The sequence below is a fragment of the Erinaceus europaeus genome, unplaced genomic scaffold, assembly GCF_950295315.1.
Source record: "Erinaceus europaeus unplaced genomic scaffold, mEriEur2.1 scaffold_1220, whole genome shotgun sequence".
In the NCBI taxonomy this organism is placed as follows: domain Eukaryota; kingdom Metazoa; phylum Chordata; class Mammalia; order Eulipotyphla; family Erinaceidae; genus Erinaceus; species Erinaceus europaeus.
Genome location: NW_026647869.1, coordinates 559 through 11,908, shown reverse-complemented (window position 1 = coordinate 11,908; position 11,350 = coordinate 559). Strand labels below are relative to the sequence as shown.

At 35.5% G+C, this 11,350-nt stretch overlaps 1 non-coding gene across 1 annotated transcript; it reads right to left on the bottom strand.

The window, feature by feature from the left end:
- Positions 1-608: 608 nt before the first annotated feature.
- On the bottom strand, positions 609-712 carry LOC132536505 (U6 spliceosomal RNA). The gene has a single exon (XR_009548050.1). It is a non-coding gene; the product is annotated as a U6 spliceosomal RNA (small nuclear RNA).
- Between the last annotated feature and the right edge of the window lie 10,638 nt (positions 713-11,350).

Genomic DNA, 11,350 nt, shown 5'->3' with positions numbered 1-11,350 from the left:
TAAAATCATTGTTTTCTCAATAGGCTATCATCTGTTTCAGTATTGTGGTGGTATGTTTCATGACCTCTGTACCTTATATAACAGAGAGATATTGTAGAAAACTCTACCAAGATTGAGTCTTTTAAAAAAATATTTTATATTTATTTGTACTATTACACAAACACATAGTAAAACGGTAATATTTGTAATATTACTCATATAGTAAAATGGTAATTTAGTACTTTGTGGCATATGAATAAAAGATTGTATTTATTTACTTTTTTAAAAAATATTTTATTTATTTATTAATGAGAAAGAGGAGGAGAGAGAAAGAACCAGACATCACTCTGGCACATGTGCTGCCAGGGGATCAAACCCAGGACCTCATGCTTGAGAGTCCCAATCCTTATCACTGCGCCACCTCTTGGACCACAAGACTGTATTTATTAAACACTGATATCATAGTATGTTTGCCAAACAAAAGGACATACGGAAGTGCTTATAGTATAACAGTAAATTATAAAACAGACTGGGCTGAAAAGATGGCTCACGTGGGAGGCTGCCTGCGTTGACATGTTTGTAACCCAAAACCAAGTTCAAATCTGGCCTTCACTGCCTTAAGAGTAGCTTTGATTCTGTGATGTCTTTACCTTGACTTTTATTTTGCGCAGGGGCCATGCTAATCTTCTCTGTATTGTTCCAATTTTAGTATATGTGCTGCCGAAGCGAGCACATGTATTTATATATTTTGGATAGAGACAAAGAAAAATTGAGAGGAAGGGGGAGATAGAGAGGGACTGATAAAGACAGACAACATCAGTACTTCACGTTTGTGAAGCTTTCCCCCTATGGTTAGGGACCAAGGGCTTGAAACTCTGTCCTTGCCCATGGTAACATGTGCACTCTCAGGTGTGCCACCACCTGGCCCCTATTAATATTGAATATATTGAATCATTTATTCCAACTGTCATATAAGTTTTCACATTTCCTGAACATTCTTAGGCATAGTCTTGTACTGGCCTTCATTTAAAAGTGATGACTTTGAAATTATGCAATAAATAAAATAGGAAAGTATAATTTCTCTTTTTAAATGGCAAGATTTGTAAGCTGCAACAAGTTGTCTTCTACCTTGGAGAGTAGATTATGCTTTGTTGTGTTTATTTATTTTTGTTTTCATGCTCCAAACCTAATTTAGCTTAGAGAGACTGACAGAGGAATAGATGAAAAGGCCACAGCTCCGAGGCTTCCTCGAATGGAATGGAGGCCAGGTTCAAAAACTTTTTTTTTTTTTTTAATTTCAGACCACTACTTCTTAAAGCAGTTACAGATTCTTGTATACTCCTGGGATTTATTTTCTGATAACATCTTCCATGCCTTAGTCTGCTATGGCCTTGACTTCATTTACTTCATGCTGCTGCATTCCTTTAGGTTATTAATTAACACAGTGGTTCAGCACAATATTTTACTGAAGAAGAAGTTCAATACTGAAGAAACAGAATAACTCACCTGGTCAGTGTGCCTGCCTTGCCATGTGGACAGCTCAAGTTTGAGCCTGGCCCTTACCACACTGGAGGAATCATCACCACTGTGGTGTCTTTTTTCCTCTCAGTCTCTTGTCTCTTTCTGAAAAATAAACAAAAATAAAAATAGCCTAGAGCTGAGAAGCCCTGGTGATGACAAAAAAAATCAGAATTATATAGTTATACATAGCAAGAAAATAATAGCATATTTTTTTCTTGAAGAAGTCAGATGAGAAAATTACTAAAATATTATGGTAATCATATTTCATATGTTTGAGTTTTTGTTAATATTGACATTTGTTTATAGAATTTCCAGATGATATCAGTATCACTCTTAAGGAGAGAGAAAGTCTAAATAATATTGCTCTTACACAAAAAAAAAGATAAAGAAAGAAAAGAAAAAGTCTACTGGTGCTCCAATATATTTCCTTTCACCTTTATCTCATCTTAAAGAAGTAAAGGTGAATATTTTAATAATTATGATGCCATGCACATCAAGAATTTTTACTTTATAGTTATAGCTAACACAGTAAGCTTTATTTTAACTTTACAGCATAAAGTATCTGCATGCATAAAAGAATGTCAATACTCTGATAGTTAAAAGAATACACTGATTTACTTTGTCTTATAGGGAACATTTTCCCACAAGTGTAAAAGATAGGAATTGAAAATAAGAAAGTATAACACCTTAGAACTCTATACATATAAAAGCACAGTTGAAGCCAGACGTTTTAATACAATTTTCGACAGAAAATCTAACATCTCAGTCAAACCATTCTGAGGCTGTGGAAGAAACTGTCAGCAGGAGGAAAAAACGAGATTCTCAGTTGTCCAGATTTTACCTTAAAATGTGATTTCATAATGTTTTATAACTACTGATCTTGATTCACCTTTTCAAAGTTCTTTTTAATTCACTTTTTAATATGCTAATAATACTTATTATGATCTAGCTTTCACAGTTTATATACAACAAGGCTATAATACACTCAATATTATCACATATTAAATATTTCTTTGGAAAAATTACAGCTTCACGCCAGGCGGTGGTGGTGCACATGTTTAAGTTCATGTGCAACAATGAGCAAGGACCCAGGTTCAAGCCCCTGGTCTCCACCTGCAGAGGGAAAGCTTCATGAGTGGTGAAGTAGAGCTGCAGGTGTCTCTCGTCTCTCTCCCTCTCCATCTCCTCCACCCCTATCAATTTCTCTGTCTCTCAATCAAATAACAAATAAATACAGTTAAAAAAGAAAAATTACAGTTTTCTACTACTTCTTTATATCTTGTTTGAAAAGAAAACAGCTGGTCTGTTAAGTCAGTGATCCTGATTCCTAGAATATTGTTCATATTTATTGTTTTTCACAGAATATTATATTGGTGAAATGTTTATATACCTTTTCTTCTTTTCTGATCATCAAAAAATGTAAGAAATCAAATTACACAATATGTAAAGGTTCTTAACCTTGATTCTGAACAAAATTATTACTGTAGTTTGTTTTGGGAAATGCTTTATTTCAAAACAGTAAGATACAAGTAAAAAAGATACAAATACCTGTTTCATTGAAATACAGCTTATAATGGTAAAATAAAACTGTTTTGGATATAAAGATTGTACTTATATTTAAGGAGAAAGCCATGAAATGAATTATTATGTTTATTTGCTTTTGCACAAACCACACTTTAAAAGCTCAGTGAAATAGTCTGTCAAAGATAAGCATGAGGGTCTTTTTAAAACTATGAAAATTGGGAATACTGTTAAATGCAGACCCATTAAGACTGACAAATCAGTTTAGAAGGATATGTCACTGAATTGGCAAAAGAGAAAGTATCTAAATTACACAGACAGTTAAAAAAGTAACCAACTCCAAACCTAGGATAAATATAAGTCCACCCGAAAACTTTAGAGGAACAAAATTACAGCAGGCAGAAAAACCAGTGGAATCTGATGCTGTAACTTTCTGTGGCCTAGATGTTAGTAGGTAACCATAGAGCAGTCAATCCATACCTCCAGCCTGTTTCTATCTTTCTTTAGAGGGGTAGGGCTCTTGAATGGTAATCCCTAGCACCATATATATTACAGCTGAGCTGTGCTAAGCTTTCTCTCTTTCTTTTATCTCTCTCATAAACATAAGTAAGTGTTTAAATATTTATTTATTTATTTATTTATTTATTTATTTATTTATTTATTTATATCAGAGCACTCCTCAGCTTTGGCTAGTGGGGGTATGGGAGAATCAAAACTGGGATCTTAAACCTCAAGCATCAGAGCCTTTTTTTCATAACCGTATGCGATCTCTCTTGCACCAAATGATCTTTTTTTTTAATGTGTCTTCTCAATCTTTCCCTCCTCAGCCTCCTTTCCTAATAGTTTCCCATCTTTTCTCCCCCATCAGTACATATAAAGTTGTCACTCACATTGTTATTATAAGAATAAAGTACTGGCCTAAGGATCCCGGTTTGAGCCCCTGGCTCCCCACCTGCAAGGGGTTTGCTTCACAGGTGGTGAAGCAGGTCTGCAGGTGTCTATCTTTCTCTGCCCCTCTCTGTCTTCCCCTCCTCTCTCCATTTATCTCTGTCCTATCCAACAACAACAACAACATCAGTAGCAACAATAACAATAATTACAACTACAAAAAAGATAAACAACAAGGGCAAAAAAGGGGAAAATAGACTCCAGGAGCAGGAGATTCGGAGCCCCAGCAATAACGCTGGAGGCAAAACAAACAAACAAACAAACAAACAAAAATGTACTATGGATAAAAAAGCATTTCTCATAATGTATATTGTAAAAATATTCAGTACATGTCAGCAAAGTTTGAATTGTTAAAACTAATGTAACTTAATCTTGAAAATCTTCATTTCTGAGTTTCCTTTTAGTGTTATTCCTGATTTTGAAATAAAATGTACTATTTTTAAAGATTGCTACAGGCATTTAATATAACAAAAAGTCTAAAATACCCAAATTATATTATTATGAATATTTTATTACATTTAAAATTTTAATATTTAAAACATAATTCATTGATTAATCTCTATACAATTAAATTATGGATCTTAAACTTGATATATATAACAGGATAAAATGATCATCTACAATGGCATTAACACAAAAATTGCATATAATTTGTAAAATTATCATTTTATTATAAATTGACATGAAAAATTTCACTCTCTACTTTAAAGAAATCAAGGTGTTGCATAAGATAGCAAGTCAGCAGTCCTAACTGACTGCATTTTCCCTGTTCAGACTCTATATTGTGGTTATCACTGGGGAAATTCAAGACTGAGTGAAGGAATCCCCACCTGCAATACACAAAGAAAAAGTCAAGTTCTTTTAATGACCTACACTTCTGAGAAGAAAGGAAACATTGCATTCAGCCTTGAGTTTAAGGCTAACAATTCTGTCCATCTCTTACTCCCAAATTACAGTTTCTTTTGATGAAAGATAAAAATAAGCTTCTTATGCTCTTAAACTCATGCTCTTCTCTCCCCTTTTTCAAGAATAATTCAGAAACTTTAATTCTTTGGGGGGAATTAAACATAAAGTTTTTCAGAGAAGAAAAAAACCAGTGGAACATACAAGGCAAAAAGAAAATCCATAAAATATGAAAGCAGAGTAAAGCTGCCAGAATATGACTATGATCAGAGAAAGTTCTATTTCAATTCTCCTGACTTCCTACATCTATGATTATGAAAAGTATTTTATGAACGATACTACTGACAGAGATTTATTTTCTCAAGTCAACAACTATACTGTACTGTCACCCATTAAATATATTTTATTTAACTTATATGATACAAATCCTAGACATCCTGTATGACTTATGAAAATAAGTTCGTTGTGCATTTATTGTTCAAGTTATATAACTGAGAGAGACATTGCCACTAGCTCTGTGATCTTGGAGACTATCTTTAAAATGGCTATAATTTCTATTTCTTTATAAATTTATTTAACTTGGCTGTAAGTATGCAAAATACATTTCTAAGTTTTAGAAATTGCCTGTTATATGGCAAGGATAATATAAGTTCATATGTCATGATATAAGAGTTGTATTTAATGGACAGGAAAGATGCAATAATAATCATTTTTTAAAATGAGCATGAATAGGTTGAAGGTATAATTCAGTGTTACAGCAGAGAGCATGCATACCTGAAGGCAACTCTAAGACGAGAACTGCAGGGCTACAAGTGTCTCTTTCTCTCCCCCTCTCTATCATCCCCTCCTCTCTCCATTTCTCTCTGTCCTATCCAACAACAATAATAACTATAGCAATAAAACAACAAGGACAACAAAAGTGAATAAATAAATATAAAACAAAGATTTAAAAAAGACTTATGAGAACTATGGTGGTTATCTTTGTGAGGTGGGAAGGTGGGAATACAGATCTTTGGTGGTGGGTATGGTATGGAACTATACATTGTATTCTTATAATTTTGTAACAAACTATTTATAACATACAAAAAATTGCAAAAGAGAACATGCATGCCCAGGCTCCATATCTGATCCCCAGATCTGTCATATGCCAGGGATCAGCAGAGCTTTGTTCCTTCTGTCTCTCACATGCTGCCCTACCCTAATTAAGACAAACAAAAACGATAAGCATCCACAAATGGCCTAACAAAATATTTTCAATTTTTAAATCTTTTTTTCTGGTTTCTATTAAATCCTAAATAATTCTGATAATATCACAACCTGAATTTTTGTCTGTTTTCTCTGGGATGCCTTTTTCAGATAAAAATAATGAAAGAGAGGTAAAAACATCACAGAATCAAAGCTACTCTTAGGGCACTAAAGGACAGATTTGAACTTGGTTTTGGGTTACAAACCTGTCAATACAGGCACCCTCCCATATAAGCCATCTTTTCAGCCCTGTTCTATAATTTACTGTTATACTATAAGCACTTCCATATGCCCTTTTGTCTGGCAAACATACTATGATATCAGTGTTTAATAAATACAATCTTTTATTCATATGCCACAAAGTACCAAATTACCATTTTATCACATGTGTATGTATAATATTACCATACTATGACAAGAATTTTTTAAAATATTTTTTTTATTTACTGGGCAGAGACAGAGATGGTAAAGACATGATAGAGAACAACATCATAATCCTTGTTGCAGACCATCCCAGGATCTTGCCCTCACCATAAAGCAGCAATGGTAAGGACTACCACAGTATCCAAAGGGAATTTTGTTCATCCTACTCTGCCACTCAAAGAAGACAGGTCCTAAAATGAGTACAGCCTGTAATGTTCCCAGCTGTGGTCATGAACTGCAAGTTCAGACCAGTAGGGACTCAGAAGTTACACAAGCTCCTGTACTATATATATCTAGAGTCAGGTAGATGGGGTAAATGCTTAATTATATTCATACATTTTTTTCAAGAATGGCAACTAATCTCTGTCCTAATCCACCTTTCTAGCCATTTTCTCTACTCTGACACCATCTTCTCAGACAATATTTTTGTCTGACTCCATGTTAGCTATCAAACTCAAGAAAAAAATGACAATAGTTGTGGGCCCCTAGGAACAGTCCTAAAACAGACTTCTAGCTTCTTTCCACCCTAAGATCCCTATTCTCATCTGCTCTCCTCCTACCTTTTGTTTCCTATTCATTAATCATGTTGTCCTACCTTTTATCTTGCCACCTTTCAGCCACCAAATTGCAGACACTATCATGATTCCATCCTGACTTCCCTGGACAGATGACCTCACCAATATGTCCTAGAATCTTACTATTCCAGAGCTCTACTCTTCTCAGGAAAGGTAGAAACAAGCTGGGGGTATGGATCAACCTGCCAATGCTATGCCCAGTGGAACAGCAAGTACAAAAGCCAGAACAACCACCATCTGCACTCCAAAAATAATTTTTATCCATGGTCCCAGTAGGAGAAAAATGGCATAGGGAAGATGATCAGAGGGTTCTGAACTCCAACTCCATCAGCAACCAGAGAGAAGCTGAAAAAGAGAGGTAGTAATAGTTACACGTATTACTTGGAAAGGAAGAGAATATGTGACCTTAAAAATGGGTACATATATACAAATATAGATAGATAGCTGTGGAAATAATAGTTAACCCATATCTGTAAACTTGGTAGAACTTCTATAGCTTACAATGGAGGGGATAGGGATCCAGAACTCTGATAGTGGTAATGTGAGAAATTGTACCCCTGTTATCTTGTAATTATGTATATCAGTATTAAATCACTAATAAAATAAATAAATACTAAAAAAGGAAGATCATTATAGGGAAAAAGACAGAAATATCTGCAGCACAACCTCACCAATTGTGAGGCTTCCCTCTGCAGGTGGGACCAGGGGTGTAAACCCGGGTCTTTATGCATGGTAATATGTGCACTCAGTTGGGTATGCCACTGTCTAATTTTAAGAGACAAAATTCCTAATGAATGTTAAGCATTAATTTTATTTTATAATTAACATTTGAAACACTGGGGATTTCTTATTGAAATAATAATAGGATTTATTACTTTTTATGTCATTACCGTAATACAAATTTATAAAACAATGGCAACTATATCAAATAATATGAATTTATAGGGAATATGAAATATATTAAAATATTGTTCTTGATAATAGAGTGTCAATAAAAACATGTGACACATATTTTTTATAATTATGCAAACTGAGTTTACCATTGCTTCCTTTTTTTTTATTTTGATGGTTCAACAAAAAAACCTAGAATGACACCTTTCTATTGTACTTACTCTCAAAAACTATTGTTTTCTTTTATATCACAATCTTTACTTCTTAGATTTTTCATTTATATGAAAACTGAATAGAAAATATACATAGGTTTTTGTTCATTAATCCTTTCTTAAATAAAAAATTAAAAAAAAGAAAATATACATAGTTCCTGTACATTCCTAAATTGCACAAGATTTCCTTAATTTTTATATTTGTAGGTTATTTCTATTGTTGTCATAGACTTAGAACAGATAAACCAATATTGATGCATTATTTTTTACATAAGTCCATATTTACTTTTCATTCAGTCTTAATGTTGTACATATCTGTGGGTCTGGCTAAATACTTAACCATCTATATTTAGCATTTTATCATAAAATACACTATTGGAAATAATGTTTTGGGGTATATTTAAATATGCAAGTGTATGCAAGTACTGTGTATTTTATTTTAATTCAAATGGTTAACTTCTAGAATGTAGTAGCACTATATTTAGTTCTTTTCCCCATAATTCCTACCAATAATTGAGTGTGTGTGCATGTGTGTGTGTGTGTTTATCCCTTCAACATTTAGGTTCCTCTATAAAATTTTTAACAGATTGGATGGAAGTTGAAGGAATCATGTTACGTGAAGGAAGTCAAAAAGGAAGGATGAATACTGAACCATCTCACTCGGAGGTGGAACTTAAGAAACAAACAAACAAAGAAAAGAAAAACACAAAGTAAAACTTGGAGTGGGCTTAATACATTGCAGAGGACTCTGGAGAAGGAAGTCAATGAGGTAGGTGAGTTCCAGGCTGTTGGAGTCCTGATGCATGATGCTGGAAAGGAATCTAAATTGGGGAGTGTTTTTCAAATATTGATCAAGAGAGATTAAAAAAAAAAAGTACCCCCCATAGGACCTTGCCCTCAACTTGGATCAACAACGATAGAGAATGTTCCATCCTCTGAAGGGATGATGGACAACATATTCTATACTACACCTGAAGAAGATGTGTCAATATTGGGGCAGCTTGGAATGTTCCTACTTATGACCACAGAATGTGAGCTCAGATCTACAGGGATGCAGTGGTCACATTGGCTTCTAGGCTGAATATGGGCCCTAGACCAAATCAAATAGATGGGGTTTACAGTGAACAGTATTTATACCCCTTTCCTATATAAGGGAGCTACTCTCTTCCCTGATCTAGCTTTCTGTTCCTTTTATATGCATGATATCGTCTCCCTAGACAATAACTTGGATCCACCTGTATATCAGATTTCAGGCTCGGGGGGGGGGGGGGGCGGAAGTATAGCCACAGGCCCTGTGGAATATAACTAAAATATCCCTACTAGCTATCTACAAAATGGAGTACTCCTCAACTCTTTATCTGCACTATTCCAGCCTTTAAGTTCATGATTAATCAACAATTTCTTTGGCTTTGTACATTAACTCTCTTTTCAGCCACCAGGTTCTAGATGCCAACCAGACTTACCTGGACAGACAACCCCACCAATGTGTCCTGGAGCTTCACTTTCCCAGAGCCCCAACCTATTAGGGAAAGAGACAGACTGGGAGTATGGATCAACCTGTCAATGCCCATGCTCAGCAGGGAAGCAATTACAGAAGCCAGCCTTTTCACCTTCTGCATCCCACTATGATGTTGGGTCCATACTCCCAGAGGGTTAAAGACTAGGACAGCTATCAGGGGAGGGAATGGGATATGGATTTCTGGTGGTGGGAGTTGTATGGAGTTGTATCCCTCTTATCCTATAGTTTTGCCAGTTTCCTTTGTATAAGTAAAACACACACACACACACACACACAAAACTATACCCATCTGCCAATGACTATACTATAAATCATTAAAAGTCCAATAAAATTATTTAAAAATGTTAAAGTATTTATTTATTTACTTATCTTTTCAGAGAGAGGGAGCGAGGAAGAGAGGGAGAGAAAGAGAGAGAAAGAAGAGAAGAGATAGAGAGAAAAGAGAAAATGAGAGAGAGAGAGTGTTGTTAAAATTTCCGGGGCTCTGGCCGGGCTTGCTTCACGGTGGTGAACAGAGACGCGGAGACAACGGCTGGGCAGGGCAGCTGTATTTCTTTATTCAGGAGGAACTATTCATAAACTAAGACAAACTAATCACCAAACAGAACTCTGCTGTCTCTTTGCGGCGGCGCAAGCACTCTTTCTTTTACTCTGGAACTCAGGAACCCTCTCCCTTACTCTCGAACTCAGAAACTCTCGCACCCTCGCACTCTCGAACTCTGGAACTCAGGAACTCTGTCACTGGGGAACTCAGGAACTCTCGGACTCCGGAACCCTCTCCCAGGGTCCCTTGGGGTGGGGCCAAGCAGGCCCGCGAAATTAACAGGACTCATCCAATTCTCTTGGAGGGGGAGGGCTAGAACAAGCCAATGTAAAGCATAGGACAATTCCCCCTTTTCTTTTTTAACTAAATGACTATAGTATCAAGGGTGTGGGGTGAACAGAAACATATATAACCAAAACCAGCATGTTGCCAAGGGAAGGCCTGAGGGGGCCATATCTGAAAAAAAAAAAACATTTCTTGCCTCTGGGGGGCTACTTGCCTCGACGGGCATTTGCATGGGGGCGGGGAACGGCCTAGGGTCCCAAAGGCAGCTGGCTGCAACTTACTTACTATGAAACAAAACTTGTTATTAGCATATCTACTGCACGATCTAACATTTCTAATAGAGAAGGAATTTGAGACTTTTACATATCAACAACGTCTTTTAACCTTTTGTTACACCCATTCAAGATGGAGACACACCCTAGGTGTGGGCCGGAGAGGAAACCTCAGGCATGAGAATAATTAGCATAGCCATTGTGCGATCTACCATTTCTAATAGAGAAGGTAGTGTTTTATATATCAACAAGTCTATTTAACCTTTTGTTTAGACCAACTTAGTTGAAATATATTGATTGTTAACTAATTTTTACCTCAGACTTTAAATGTAAGTTAATTTTTATCTTTATGAGAATTACGTTGAAAACCTTTTTCATTTATCTTTGACTAGTAAGAATTTAGCCTTAAAGCTACTGTTTACCAAACTTTAAACATACACATAAACATAGTCATTAATACACGAGGAGAGAAACCTTTGTTACGAAGACATGTCATTTTAAACACGAATTTA